The 15,343-nt window shown below is 34.6% G+C and overlaps 2 pseudogenes; both read right to left on the bottom strand.

Moving 5' to 3' along the window:
- Window positions 1-22: 22 nt before the first annotated feature.
- Window positions 23-2,326, bottom strand: LOC114748181 (PTI1-like tyrosine-protein kinase 3; annotated as a pseudogene).
- Window positions 2,327-7,052: 4,726 nt separating this feature from the next.
- LOC114748180 (2-isopropylmalate synthase 2, chloroplastic-like) lies at window positions 7,053-12,217 on the bottom strand (annotated as a pseudogene).
- Window positions 12,218-15,343: the final 3,126 nt, after the last annotated feature.

A 15,343-nucleotide genomic window follows, 5' to 3' on the forward strand; every position in this document is an offset into this window, starting at 1 on the left:
AAAATAAGGAGGTCTTGGAAATTTACTCTGGAGCATGATAGCCAAAAGTTCCCAAAACTCGAGTGGAGGAATGAAGACGCGCAGCCTGTCAGGGGGCTGATTTGAAAGATTTATTAAAATCAGATCTTTGCTTTGTAATCATCAAAAAATTAGTACATTGCTTGATCGGATATCTCGGTGTATGATAGGCGGCTGAACTTTCTCATGAGATATTCCAACCCCCTTGCTGCATCAACTGCAATTCGAAAACTCGTTGCATCCAGTCAAGGGTTGGTCCTGGCTGTGCCCCTTGAACTCCCTTCCTACCTATAGAGCAAGAAAGGACCAAATTTTTCAGGGAAATTCTTGGAAGAAAAGGTCCACAAATGAAATGGCACAACATACCATGCATATGTCATGAAGAGAGCCCATGTTGCAAACTCATATGCGAGTATACGAAGATAGATTTCCTTCAAACACAATAACCATGCAGCTCAACAAAATTTTCGTGCTTCATCTTGAGACGGTAGAAACCTAAAACAAGGAACATCAAATTAGAAATTAACGTCAAGACAATAAGCAATAATTTACAAAAGTTTTTTAAAGTTCAAGACATGCCTGGGTCAAAAACTCAACATTGGATTCAGGTTCCGAAGAAACATCAAGCTTCTTCACAGCAACAGCCTTTCCATTATTAAAGTTGCATAATATACTCTCCCATAAGATCCTTCACCAATCAATGCCTTCGATCCAAAAGTTGTCAGTCATTTCTTTCAGTTCATCTAAAGCTAATGCTGGCACTTCAATAGGTGGTGCAGCCTTTGTGTTTCAGCTTTAACAGGAGCTGAAAGCCTTTGAACCTTTTGGGTTACCTAAAAAATACATTAAAATAGGCATATGAGAAGCATTTACAGGGACATAAAAGCAGCAAACTGAAATTAAGCAATGATTGAAAACATATTATATTACAAACACATGCCAATATCATTCTGAGTCATACATAACACACAAGTCATTAGACCCCTGTTGTCATATTCATATAGACTTTTAACCTGAAAGAAAACAATGCAATTTAAGGACAGCAGAAATGTGAAGTTGAACCAATGGATAAAGTCTGTTCAATGACATAAACTAGCAGAACTATCCTTTTTTTCAGTTTGACAAGCAGAAAACTATCCTTTTCAGTTTGACAAGCAGAACTCTCCCTTTACAGTTTTCCAATCAAGAAGTTTACTGCAACTACAGACTGAGACATATCAAGACCTACCATCTCCATAATTCCTTGGGCTTTTAAGGTGCTCGTTTTCAGAAGGGTAAGGCTCTTCAACATGACAAGAACAACAAGCCACCGACGCATCCGGTCCTCTTTCTCAAATATAAATCGTCTTTGGAAGCTGTATTCTCCAGGCGAACAAAGTAATTAGGAGGAGAAGCATGTGCCTGCACCATGCCACAGAAAGCATTAATAACCCCAACTAGATGAACAGAGGTTCAATGCAGAAACACTTGAAAACTGAACTTCCTGAACAAATACATAATCTACTACTGTCAATTATATTGAAATGTTATGAGTTTGTCAGCAGTTATTTAGCAATTTACTAATAGAAGCAACAGAAAAAATCACTGATAAAAGATGTCATTAAAAAAATAATAATAAATTGGTAATGGTCAAGGAGAAGTTGACAAGAAGTTCTCTATCTGGCGCAAGCGTTTTCCAATTAAAGTGAGAATGGTTGTAATGGACGACCAGACATTATGCTTGACATTTTTGGTTCCTAATGCAGGAACGTCGTCCAACTCCCCCAACACATTTTCCATCAACATGAAGTAAAAAATTTACCAACCATAAATTAAAATAAAATCTTCGCTCAATGCCATCCCTAAATACGTGTATGTCAAACATAAATAAACGAAGAAGAAATTTTAGAATAAGATATTTGAAATATTGCAGAGAAGCTCTAGTGCCTCTAAAGGATCATTACGAAAATACATCAACAGAATAGAATTCACTGTCCAATGGGTCCAGAAAATTATTGTGTTCTGTTCTGAACAGAGCTGAGTCAAAATCCTACATTTGAGCAGATACATTCAACATATAACGAATTTCAGATTGAGATGTAACACATAGGAACCGGCTGAGGGGAATAAGTAAGAGTTCAGTTCAGAAAAGCTTGAAAAAATAAACCAGAGGTTGGGGGAGGAAAAAAAATCATCGGGTAAGACTTGAACAATTCAACAGATATTTGCGCCTGAAAGAACCAAATAAATGGAGATAATACCATGTACATATCTTACCATCGGATTACGACGACGGAAGTCTCTTTCGTCCATCAAAAAGGAACACGGAATTTTAAAATGCAATTATCAATGGGAAGCACAAACCCAGAAATGAAATCAGCAATCCGATTCCATTTTGACAAACGCACGACAGCCAAGGACCCAAAAGATTAGAGAATCAAAACCCACAAAAGCAAACAAAAATTTAACAACCAAGTGCGCAAATATGAGCTAACAATTCAGCCAAATATAGGAAAATCTAGCAAAGTCCTGAAATACAAACGGGTAAACAAGATTAAACAAAAATAGTGGGAAATGGAATGAACCGAACAAGTAGAAATAAGGATATGACAGATTGGCGAACCAAAATTAGACGCAGATCAGAACTTGAAATTACAGGTGTTTAAGGTGAGAGAAAAGAAGAGATACCTTTCGGTTTCACGCTTTCTTTTTATGGGATTGACGCTCTGAGTATGCGTTGGTGGGGGGGAAGCGGAAGCCACAATGAGATAGAGACAGATGGATTGACGGGTTTGATTTGGTATTTAGCTTTTGGGGGGGCGAGCGAAAGACAGAGAAGCAACGCGGTGTAAAGGTTCAAATAGATAACCACCTCTCACTCACTCTCTCTCTCTTTCGTTGCGTTTCAAGAAAGGAAGAAGAAGATCCTGTAGCCCATAAGCGAAGCTCGGATTTATACTATTTTGCTTTGAAATGATAACTGGGAAAAATCACACACAAGGGAACCCAACTTAACAGTATTTTGTTTAGAATGAACGATTATATCAAGTTATTATTTTTTAAAGAAAAAAAAATAATTCCATGCATCGGAAAAAATCTGAATCCTTAATATCATGTCCACGGACGTCACATTCTATCTAAGCTAGCATCATATGACCTAAACAGATTTAATTTTTTTCAAATAAAAATATGTTTATATTAAAAATTTTAAGATTAACAGCCATAGTTTTGATATTCTTACAACTTAAAAAAAGAAAAAAGACGTTAGCTGTAATTTTCAATCATGAGGTTTATTTTTAAAAAAGACAATAAGGAACTTAAAATTTCGGTAGACTTAATTTTAAAAACCTTCGTGTAGTTTAATAAAATTTAGCAAATATGTCTAAGAGAAAGGACGTAAAATGATCATAAATATGAAATTTATGTGGTAATTTTTCTACAGTGAGAGTTGAGAAACAACGCGGTGAAAAAAGCTTAAAATTAATGGTCAATTTATGTATTTTCCCCAAAAAAAAAAAATGACTCGCTTTAAGACATCGAACCATGACTCGTTCTCGTGCAAAAAAAAAAATTGAAAATATAATTGCCCTTTGAACAATTAATAATTGTTTTCAATCGCTGGTTGGCGAAAAAACTATGGGCTTAACATGTATATAAAATAGCTGGCAAAAAAATAAAAATAGGCAAATAATAATTTATCAATTGTCTGGGTCTGTCTGTCTCTCTCTCTCTCTTCATAATAATGTATGCGGATTAACTGTGTTATCGTCCAAACAAAAGACTCATCAGATTGTTGCAGATTGGTTTTACGGCTTCGTTGGGTTGCGGAGGCCGTGTGTGTCCCACTTCAGAAATATTCGAAGTTTGATCATTTGTTAAATATTTCTCTCTCACCTGAATAACCAAAAGAATAAAGATTTAGGGCGACAAGTAAGCTGCAGATTCCTGGGCACGAATATAGTTTAATGAGAGACAAAACAAAAGGGCATTTTATTATGGGAAAACTGTACTAAGGTGCCATTTAAAAAAAATTAAAATAAAAAATATCCCTTCAAATTATCACAATTATTTTGAAGTCCTAATAGATCTTATTACAAAGATTTTATTTGTTCAATTATTAAACTGCTTTTTTTTAAGTATGCATTGATAACTAAAAAAACAGTCATTAATAACTTAAGGCGTAACGATTAACAACTATCGCGATAAGTATTAGTAACACATTTTTTAGCGCATTACAAAAATGCAAATGCATGAATTATTAATATCTTCCACAATAAGTGTTAATCATTACACTTTAAATTGTTAATAACTGTACTTTTAACTATCAATTCATACGTTAAAAAAGAGCAATTTGGTAATTAAACAGATAAATTTTTTTACAATGATACCTTTTGAGACTTCAGATTAATGTGATGGTTTTAAGAGTTTTTTTGTATTTAATTTTTTTGTACAATAAAGTTTAGGTGAATTGAATCCCCGAGGACTCACCAGAGCCAGGGTATATCTCCAGACTCAGAGTGTGTTTATAGAAATACTTACAGATCGCCTATCAACAAAGTCCTCACATCAATAACGGGATTCTAACTCACGACCTTATAGATTATGAATTGACTCTTTACTAACTAAATCAACTCTTGGGACTTTATTACAGTTTTTCCTATTATTATTAACAAAATGAAGAATTTGAGCCCATTTCAAATAACAGAAAAGTTTACTAAGTGCAATGAAGCCGGACATGCGCAAAACCTTTTTTTGAAGAAAACCTAGACCCGTATCCCAACGGGCTTGAATCTAATAAAATGAGAATATTTAATATCAAATAATATCTTGAGTAAAACTTCCAATAAGAAGGTAAAAGGTATAAACATACCTTGTGATCCTTTATATTATAAAATGAGTTTTATATTTAAAAACGGAAGAGTAATTTTTTTAGTTGTTAATATAAGGTTAATTTACTTTATCATCTAAATTTACTTTTTTTTTTCAAATCATTTCATGTAAATGCATATATTAATTTCATAAAAAATATTTTTATAGAAATAATTAATCAAAATATTTTAGAATAATCTCTATAAATTATGTAGCCCCCACATTCAGATTGAGGAAAAGGCCTGTTGGCAAACAAAAATTGAGGAAAGGACCTTAGTCATATCAAAGTCCAATAACTATAAAACACATCGGGTACGAAAACGCGTGTTGACCTCATGATGCAGGCTCATGCATATACGTGGAAGACCCAGGATCCGTTGAGGAGGTGTCGCAAAGTAATTTGTTCTTTTTCTTATTTAGACAAAAAACGGAAGGTCAAAACAGTCAAACGGTCACATTAGCCCCTCTGCTTTATCACCCCCCATCTTGATCCACTTATCCTAACTTTGCTTCTAATTTCTGCGATTTGCTTTTCCTTTGCATACCCCAATTTCGCAAACTGAAGAAACACAGGTGAGGAATTGAAGATTTGCGCTGCGGTGATCAAATTTGTGAGGTTTCATATCTAACCCAAGCAGTTTCAACGATAGAGGAAGGCGAATATGAAACATGAAATCAAATTGTTCATGTCACTTGCTTTCTAATTTTTCATAAAACACTCAAATATGTCTGCAAATATCTTTCCAAATCCTCAAAAAAGAAAATTATATCCGTGCAAAAAATATCACCCCAATCTTAGATCCCAACATTACAGCGAACATTGCTGCTGTATAACTAGCAAGTTCTAGAATACAGTCCCAATCCACAAGCATGGAGATGCTAGACAAAGATCCGGAAGCTCCCATTAGCTCAAAAACTCCAGTGAGCACTTGATCCTCTTTCCACAGATACCAGGAAATCACTAAGCGCTGTGATCCAAGCAGCATCAGGAATAAAGTTGAGTAAATATTGGATACATTTCGTAGGCATTTGGGATTGATTCTTTTTTAAATGTGATAAATATTTTTCGTCTCACCATCATAAACAAGGCCTTTTGAAGAAAGTTCTTTTCCCATGTTATTATATTAAATAACCTAACTGCAGATACCTGAAAAGGTTCGACTTAAAATTGTTCTTACCATAACTGCTTCATACAGCAACTTTGGTTCTTTCAGCTGAGATGGACTTTCGCTGAAATCCAACATCTTGTTTACTGCAGAAACATAAGCCTTGACACTTGACACAACAAACGTCCATGCTAGCCCCCGTGCCACTGACCAAAGAGCAGAAAATGCATCTGTCAATTTGTGGCAACAACAAAATACAACAAAGCAATGCACTCGGAAATCAACATTACCTAAATGTTCTGTAAACTGTTTCTCCTGTTAACGCGTGGGTCGATGGATGTCTTGCTTTCCCTCGAATTACAACACGGGTTGTGGCAATTGCGTCTATGCCTTCTGTAACTGCATTCAGCGAGTACTCCAAAAGTGCCACTGGTTCCTGCACACAAATGAAAGTAGAAGATTCCTCCGTCACATTGAGTTAAAACAATTTATGCATAATCCCAGTAAATATAAATACAAGAAAAATGTGGAAATCAAAGTTTGCAACACACAATGATTTCCACGTGCCAGAAATATGGTGGAAGCAAAACAACACCCATGATGATGTAGACTCAATAAAAACTCTTCTTATATATATATATATATATATATTTTCATCCTTCTGATTCTTCATATACAGTAAGTTGGGGACAAAATAAAAGTCCATAGCAACTTTGACAGTCTTCCCCGTAAAATGAGACTTGCACATGAAGGACGCTGATAAGTTTTCAAATTAACTACTCCCTCCAATACCATATAAATTTTTGTTAGAGCCAAAAAAAAACCTTAAACTCATTAACTCTGTCCAAAAATTAAAAGAATTTTTCTACTTTGCCCATATTAAAATGCATCCTTAGAAAAATTTCCTACTTTCCTACGTCAACATTAAATAGGGGGGTAAAAGGAACAAATTGTAATAAATAATTAATGTGATACCTTATAAAAAGAATCACAAAAGCCCTCCTTTTAACTGCCTTATATATAGTACCGGCGGGAGTAAATAACAGAATAAAAGTATAAAAACTTCAAACCTTTATAATGAGATCAACGCCTTGTAAGCTGAATCCACTGGTCCAGTACCAACAGAACAAGCAACATGAGCTTTACCATCAGCATCAATAAGTTTGACAGTTGCTGTCGACAGGCCAAGAGTCCCGCACATGTCACCTGCACTGGATAGACAATGATCAATTTGGTTTGTTCCAGCAATGCCTAGCTATAACATTAAACATCAAATTTCAATGCAAATTACACTTTACCTGCAAAGCCTCAAACTTCCAGATAGGTTCGGCCTGAAAAATTTCATCTGATACCAATGCTCGTAGGTCAGCATCAGTGATTCTCTGAAGACAACAAAAATCACATCCAAGTAAACCCTAATCAAATCATTTTCAGCAACGAACACAAGAAAAAAGAAAATGTAGCATAGACTGTTAAGAAATGTTAAGAAACAGCTGACCGCTTAGGCACCAGAAACTCACTTTTAATGTTTAGAAGTTTACACGGCATGTACTAGAAATATTACTAAGATGAGACCTTAATGGTAAGAATCAGTTAAAAAAAAATAATTATTCACACCAGCATGCATCCCCAAGATCTAGAATTTAAAATCTCAGCCATTAGCCTTGGTTCTAGAGAGAATGAAGAGGCCAATCAATATTAAATGCTCAACATATAACATCAAATAGCAAAACACCTAGACACTAGTTTAAACTAATGGCTTTAGAATCAGTAAGCCTGGAAAGCAAGGTAAGGAAACTTTATGACTTATCATATATACCTTTTTTTGTTCAGCGACTGCTTTGAAACGCCAAAAACATATTTTCAACTTGGTCTTCTTTAAGTTCATAACCAAGCTGAAACAAAATAGAACAATTCATAAAGCAAGAAGGATATAGAATTAATCTTTAACTCACAAATATTTTAATACCTCTTCAAGCCGTCTTTTTAAGGCATGGCGCCCACTGCATCAAAAGAAGCAGTCATGTTTGTTTGTTGAGAAGACACAAAAGCTAACATATTGATGGCATAAGACCTCAGGGAATACAAGGACATCAAGAAAAGAGTTTACAATAAACAAAATTAAAAAAACAACAGAAGAAAAAAAGATCTTGATTCAAATATTGATAGATACAGCACAAAACGTCTGTAACCTCAAAGTGAAATAAATGTGTTTCTGAGAGTAAATATTAGATGCCATAGATTGCCAATTAGTCAGTGATGGATATTTAACAATAGTAAATCTTAAAGAAAACTACAGAATTCCCATAAATTCTGTAGTATACAGAAAAGGGCCTTCCAATGTTTTCAAACAATACGGACACCACTGAAAATAATTCAAAGCTTCATACACCTCTCAAATGATCAAGCCGAGCTAACTTGACATAAAGCATCCCATATTAACAGTTTGGTTATGAGACTTAATTAGGCTGGGAAAGCTAAATTGGCAAGGGTACTCTCACATCCAAAGCAAAAAGAATATCAGATGCACATTATCTGCAACACTACATCTTCCTGGTCACACTAAGTGATAACAGGATTTCTCATTTAGCTATAGCTAATATAACGGTCCATTTTCATCAAGTTAGCCAACAAGGAACTACAAAGAGAGTTCCTGCTCCACCCTGTTAACATATGGAAGAATTGATTTCTTGGGAAAATCACAATTTCACAGGTCCTAACGGCTTGTACCCATGCCCACGTGTTTCAATCAAAGCAAAAACCCATGAGACATGAGTAAGCCAGTTTGTTAACATATGGAAGAATTCAGTGCCATGTTTTGAAAATGGAGGAAAATGTAAATATAAAAAACATGAGATAAGGATCTCAATCTTAACTCATAAAAAACACAATTTAAACTTCACCAATTAACTTGCCGCACTGCATTAGAATTGGTAAAATACTGATACCATGGTAAAGACATGTTGAACAATAAGACCCATAAAAAGTCAGGGTCTCGGTCTCGCAGCTAGAGGTAATTCCAAACCATCAGATAGAAGCAAATATTGAAAAGATATACAACGGTCTGTTTATGAGATAATAATTCCAAACAATTTAAACATTACACAGGTATGAGCACGGACCAGAAGACACAAAGATAAAAACAAAAGAGCGAAAAAAACCAGAAATGAGTAATAGCATACCCAAGCTCCCCAAAAAAAACACCAGCTTCATCGGATCTTTCAACCCAATATCCTCTGGAGCCATTATTTCATAAGTACCTTGTGTTTTTAGCATTCCATCCTACAAAACAGATACTATTTAAGGTTCTCTCAGGGATGAGCTGCTTAAACATTAACATGCACCCAGAGAAAAAACCTGACGCATCTCTAAGGTCTTACAGGGGTGTTAGGATGATATAGTAAAGCTTTCTCCTCAAAAAAATTACTGGTGAAACCTCATATTCAATTGTAAAATAGTTTTAAGTACAAAATATAAGCACAGGAAAGCATACAGTAATTGCGCCAGAGTCTTAACCACCTTATATAGGCAATATGCATCAGTCAATTTGACGCTAACCTGATGAATGCCACTTTCATGAGCAAAAGCGTTAGCGCCTACAATAGCCTTGTGTGGCTGCAATTGCAAACCAGTGTACTCTTCAACCTATTAAGAAAGACGGTAAAAACCAACATTAACAAGTCATTAATTGAAAACAAAAGATTAAAGAAAAGTAAAGGAAAAAATAGTTTGATACAAAACCATCTTGCTTGTCAAATAGATGTGACGTGTATTAATTCCTGTATAAAGACCTCCATAGACATGATCTTTCCCACATTTTAGAGCCATCACAACCTTAAAGAAAAAAGTAAGACAAGGCTGTTACTATCTTTGAAAAATGTATTTGTTAAGAAAAATATTAAAACAAGGGCAATGAACACACAAAATTTGCAATGATAGCTGCAAGTAGTAGTGGGTTCCACATGAGCATATTGAGTGAAATGTTCACAAAAGTGAAGAGGCTTTGTGGACATTGCGAAATCTATGCAGTTACAGAATGATTGAGAAATTCAAGATAAGAAATTTAGTCATGCGAGATGCATGAACACAATCTCTTTTGTACACAAAGGCATAACTAAGATGCAGAGTAACAATGAACAAGAGTCAAGGAGAACAGAAATAGCCTGTGCAGCGCAGTAACCATTTCCACATATGAATATATGATACAATACTGCAAAGGATAGACAAAAAAACCTAGCATGAAGCTCTTGCCGTGAAAGAGTATGGATCCACATTTTCATAGTTTCCACCTTAAGGAAACTCAGGTTTCTTAATAAAATAAAGTCATTTTCTTAGAGAAGGGAAATTTCAAATTTCCAGAACTTCAAAATCACCTTGCTTGCTTGAAACTCAAATCTCATTATATCTAAATATTTTATTTTGGATCACTAACTCTTTGTGCCTAACTACTAAGGACGCTACTTCTGATGTGTTAACGATGCCCTAGGACACAATATCGTCTCATTTAGTGGCGGACTATGTGATGTTGCCTGGCAGCAGTATTAATTCTACTCGTAGCGAAGACTGAAGAGCAATAAATCCTTCAGATAAATTACATAATGAAAACTTAAAACTTGTGTTGCGTTGTGTCTATGCTTCAGTAATAGTAATTACATCCGTTTGGGACCATTCAAGATTGAAATTCACCTTCTCTAATGATGCATTGCCAGCCCTCTCACCTATCCCATTAATTGTTACTTCCAATTGCCTTGCACCAGCTCGTGCACCCTGAAAGCAGCTGAGTTTAGTGGGGAGATGCAATCTATTTTTTGTCTGCAAAAACTGTAGAGATCCGGGTATACCTCTAAGGTGTTGGCAGTAGAAAGTCCTAAATCATTTTGACAGTGGGTTGAAATGATAACATTTTCAATTCCTGGAGTATTGGCTTTTATGTCAGCAATCAATTTTCCAAACTCGCTAGGCATATTTATACCGACCGTGTCAGGTATGTTCAACGTCGTTGCACCAGCCTTGATTACTTCCCCTATATTTGATACAGAAACTCCCTGTCCGATCTGAGGAATATACCAGATAAGAGTCAGATGGAAGTCGACAACAAAAGTAGTAGTGGTCTCCAACACACCTCATTAGCTAACCAAAATTGAATATATCTCAAAAATAAAAATTAGATGGAAGGAGTTGTAATAAGATTACTCCTTCATCCTAAATGAATTCAAAACCCATTGCATGCGTTGCTTTCTGTAAATGAACTTTCTATGCTTATTCTCATGAACAAAATCGCGCAAATTAACCAAAAAAAAAAAAAAGAGGGGAAGAATCACGAGAAGAAAGGACGGGAGAAACCTCCCAGCATCTTCGGGACTGAACTCCACGTCGCGCGCAGCCTAAACTCCGAGCAAACTTAACCATGTTCCGGGCAATCTCAATCACTTGCTCCTTGGTCTTTTTAACTTATACTCCATGTGAATTGCGCTGGTAGCAATAAAGGTATGGATTCTTGGCCTTTTAGCATGCTTCACAGCCTCCACGCAGTAACTAATATCCTTCTCGTTACACCTGGATAAACCGCAAATGACAGGTACGTACCCATCATCGTCAACAGCATTTCCAACCTCTTTGGCTATCATTTTGACAGCCTCGAAGTCATCCTTGGATGCAGCAGGGAAACCCGCCTCAATAATATCCACACCAAGCTTGGCAAGCTGGCGCGCTATGTCTATTTTCTCCTTAGAGGTCATGGAAGCTCCGGGGGATTGCTCACCGTCGCGGAGTGTGGTGTCGAAGATCCGGACATAGTTGGGGTCGGGGATATGACTAGGAATGTATTCAGGGCGACGGCGAGAGGGGGTGTTGTTCTGAGATTGAGAACAGGCAATGATAGTGGATTTAGGAAAAGAAACCTTTGAGTTGGTTATAATGGCGGATGATGAAGGAAATGTGGGGTTTGAGATTTGAGGGAAGTAAAGGAGAGTGTGGGAAGAGTGATTGTTGGAGTTGAGAGAGGAAATGGAGGAGACTATGGGCGACGATGGAACGTGTCCACGGAAAACAGTCGCCATTGACGAACCGACGAGGGAGAGAGATCAATACCCTAGAAGAAGAATGGGCAAGACACAACTGGGTTTAAGTGTCCCACTGTTTCAGTCCAGAATGTTATCTTTCAGTAGAGCGTTCGGAGACGACCGCGCTGAGCGAGGGCCGGCGGTTTCTTTTCCAGAGCGGTTACAAGTGCGCCGCTACTCGCTTGGCAAAATTGGAGGCTTTCTGAATCAAAAAGGGAATTATTCATCCAGATTCTTCCTGGTCTCGCGTCCAAAACTCAAAATTCTAAAACTCAGATTCTTGTAAAATAGTCCTCCAATTTTAAATATAATACTCCTCCGGTCCTAATTATAAAACCCAATTGATTTATTTGAGGAGATTAAGGAAGTAAGTTAAGTTGGTTATTTATAATAAATAAGTATTGTTATTCCTAAAATATCCTTGCTAATTAAGTATATTGGCTAAAACTATCATTATTAGAAGGATTATCTTGGAAAAAAATGCATAAATATAAGAGAGAAAATGGATTGGGTCTTATAATTAGGACCAAATAAAAAGTCAAATTGGGTCTTATAATAAGGACCGGAGGAGTACTTATTTTTTTATTATAATTTACATTACAAAATAGATTTTTTATTTAAAATTAGAGGGAGTAATACTATCATTACCTGTACAAATTATAAAATCTCGTTTACATTCTATAAATAAGGTTTTATAATTAAGATTTGAAGAGGTAGTATATGAATTACATCCTCACTAACATCCTAATTATAAATTATACTCCTCCTATCCTTAATATAGAATCTAATTATTAAGTTGATTTTAATCATAAATATAACTTATTTTTTATATTTATCAATTTTTTTTAAATTACCCTTATAGATTCTTCCTCCACCATAATTAAGTAAAAGAGAAATGGAGGATATTAATGAAAATTATTATAGTTTTTTAGAAAAAAATATATCGTATTTCTTATAATTAACTAATTTACCTGACTTTCTTAATCTAACCATATTAGTTAAATAGCTCTTGTATTTGAAATCGACACATACTGTAAAATTATTTTTAAAATCAGAATTTAAAATGAGATTTTTATCAAAATACTACGCACAGTAAAGTAAATTACCATGATACTATGCTATGAAGAGTATTTCCCTAAATGCCATACTTAAACTCGTTCACCACAAAAACGAGTTTGAATTTTCAAATAAATTGTCTGCGAGTTTCATGTCTAACATTTTTTTTTAAACAAAATCGAAAACTGGTTCAAAACATGAACAAGTTTAGCTTGTCAGAGCATGTATTGGCCCTATCCACCTCCTCTTTTTCTCTTTCATTTAGCAAAATTTACAAACAAATACTCATTTTATCAACACTTTTTTCATTTTCCTTTAGTCTTCAAGAGAATTGCAATTAATGAACCCACTTCTTCCCAATACCTCTTTATTAAAATATAATTTATATTTGATTATTTTAAGAAAAAATTTAGTTTAATTTAGCATATTACAACTTGTTTAGATATATATAATAAATCAAAATAGATCATTTTTAGACGTGTAATTATTAAGTGGGGGTGTAAATTTTAACAATATTCATAATCTAATTTTAGATCTGTCCACCGGCTAAAAATTAAATGTGTTTGAATTAATATAATTAAATGTTCATTAAATGATGACAAGACTGTCTCGATACATGTGGCATCTAAATATATATTGTAAATATTTGTTTACAAGATATAATTTTAGCCGGTATCAATTTCTAAGTTTTCTCTGAAATTTTTATAGTTTAGCCGGCCAAAACCTGCAAATCTTGAAAATATACTCAATAATGTCATCAACTTATATTAACAACGCCGCTGAAGATTAATTACAATAAAATGACGTCATAATTACTTAATCCTTTAGTATGATTAATAATAAAAGTAACAAATGATTAACTAGCAGCATTTTTATACAATTCAAAATAAAATATTCCATTCAGTTTTATTGAAAAATATTTTAAAATTAAAATAACTTATCTTATTGCACAGTACGTACTAATTATCAGGGTCACTTAAAGCAAGCCAACTCAGTTGATAATGGTTAAGAATTCAAAGTTTATATATTTTTTTAGAATTTAATTATTAGGACATAAAGCAAAATTCATTTATATTTTTTTTTATATCTTGCAAAATATAAAATCCAATAGTATTGTTTCGTTTTGTTGGAAATATAGAATGAAGAGGCGGGTGGGGTGGAGTTGGGTCATTAATTGCAATTCTCTCCGAAGGTTAAAGGAAAAGGAAGAAGTTGTTGACGTGCTGAAATGAAAGAGGAAAAGAGGAGGCGGACAGTGGCAATACGTTTTGTTCATGTTTTGCGGTTGTTGACGGAATGGGTATTTGTTCTGATAGGCTAAACATGTTCATGTTTTGAACAAGTTTTCGATTTTATTAAAAAGGAAAATGTCAAACATGAAAATTGTTTTCCTTCTGAACAACTTCTTTAAAAATTCAAATTCATTTTTGTGGTGAACGAGTTTAAGTATAACATTTGGAGAAATACTTTTCATAGTATAGCATCGTGATAATTTATTTTACTATATGTAACATTTTAATAAAAAAATCTCATTTTAAATTTTAATTTTAAAAATAATTTTACGGTATGTGTTAATTTTTGTCTTCCAAATTCTAAACACCGTATAAATTATATTTCTCTCTGGGTTGACATGTTTTGTAAGCCGACGAAGGGGAAAAGGTTAAGACCGTTTCAAGGGTTTGGGAAATTTAAGCCATCCAATGTTGACCTGTAATGTTCGGGCCATTGGTCGTACGGTATGTTAATTTATTTCATATGTTTGGCGTTTCTACCTTCAGAGATTAGCACTGGATTAAATACATAACTTTAACATTAAAAAAAATAGAGTACTTTAGATTGCGTGTTTGGTATCAATACTCCATCATCAGCATAGTACATAATACCAGGCACGTAGAAAACCTTCTCGTACATAAATAATATAATTCGCTTCAAGCTTTGCACAATACATTAGTTCAGTTACAGGCACTTGCACTTGATGACCCCATTTTTGTTTATAATTTATACTGCCATCGAAACTGCCCTGAAGTCAATTAGGCATCACATCAAAACATAAAAGTAATTAAAATAAGTGTTCTCAAACTCCGTCATTGCATGTTTATGCAATTTGCGGTCGCTTGTTGCTGATAACCAAACTCTTAACAATTTTAGAAGCAATTATTCTGTGTGTTATTTTTGGGGAAAAAAAGATACTCCTCCGATCCTTATTATAAGACCCAATTTGACTTTTTATTTGGTCCTAATTATAAGACCCAA

The sequence above is a fragment of the Neltuma alba genome, unplaced genomic scaffold, assembly GCF_004799145.2.
Source record: "Neltuma alba isolate B1F8T4 unplaced genomic scaffold, ASM479914v2 tig00005627_pilon, whole genome shotgun sequence".
Taxonomy (NCBI): domain Eukaryota; kingdom Viridiplantae; phylum Streptophyta; class Magnoliopsida; order Fabales; family Fabaceae; genus Neltuma; species Neltuma alba.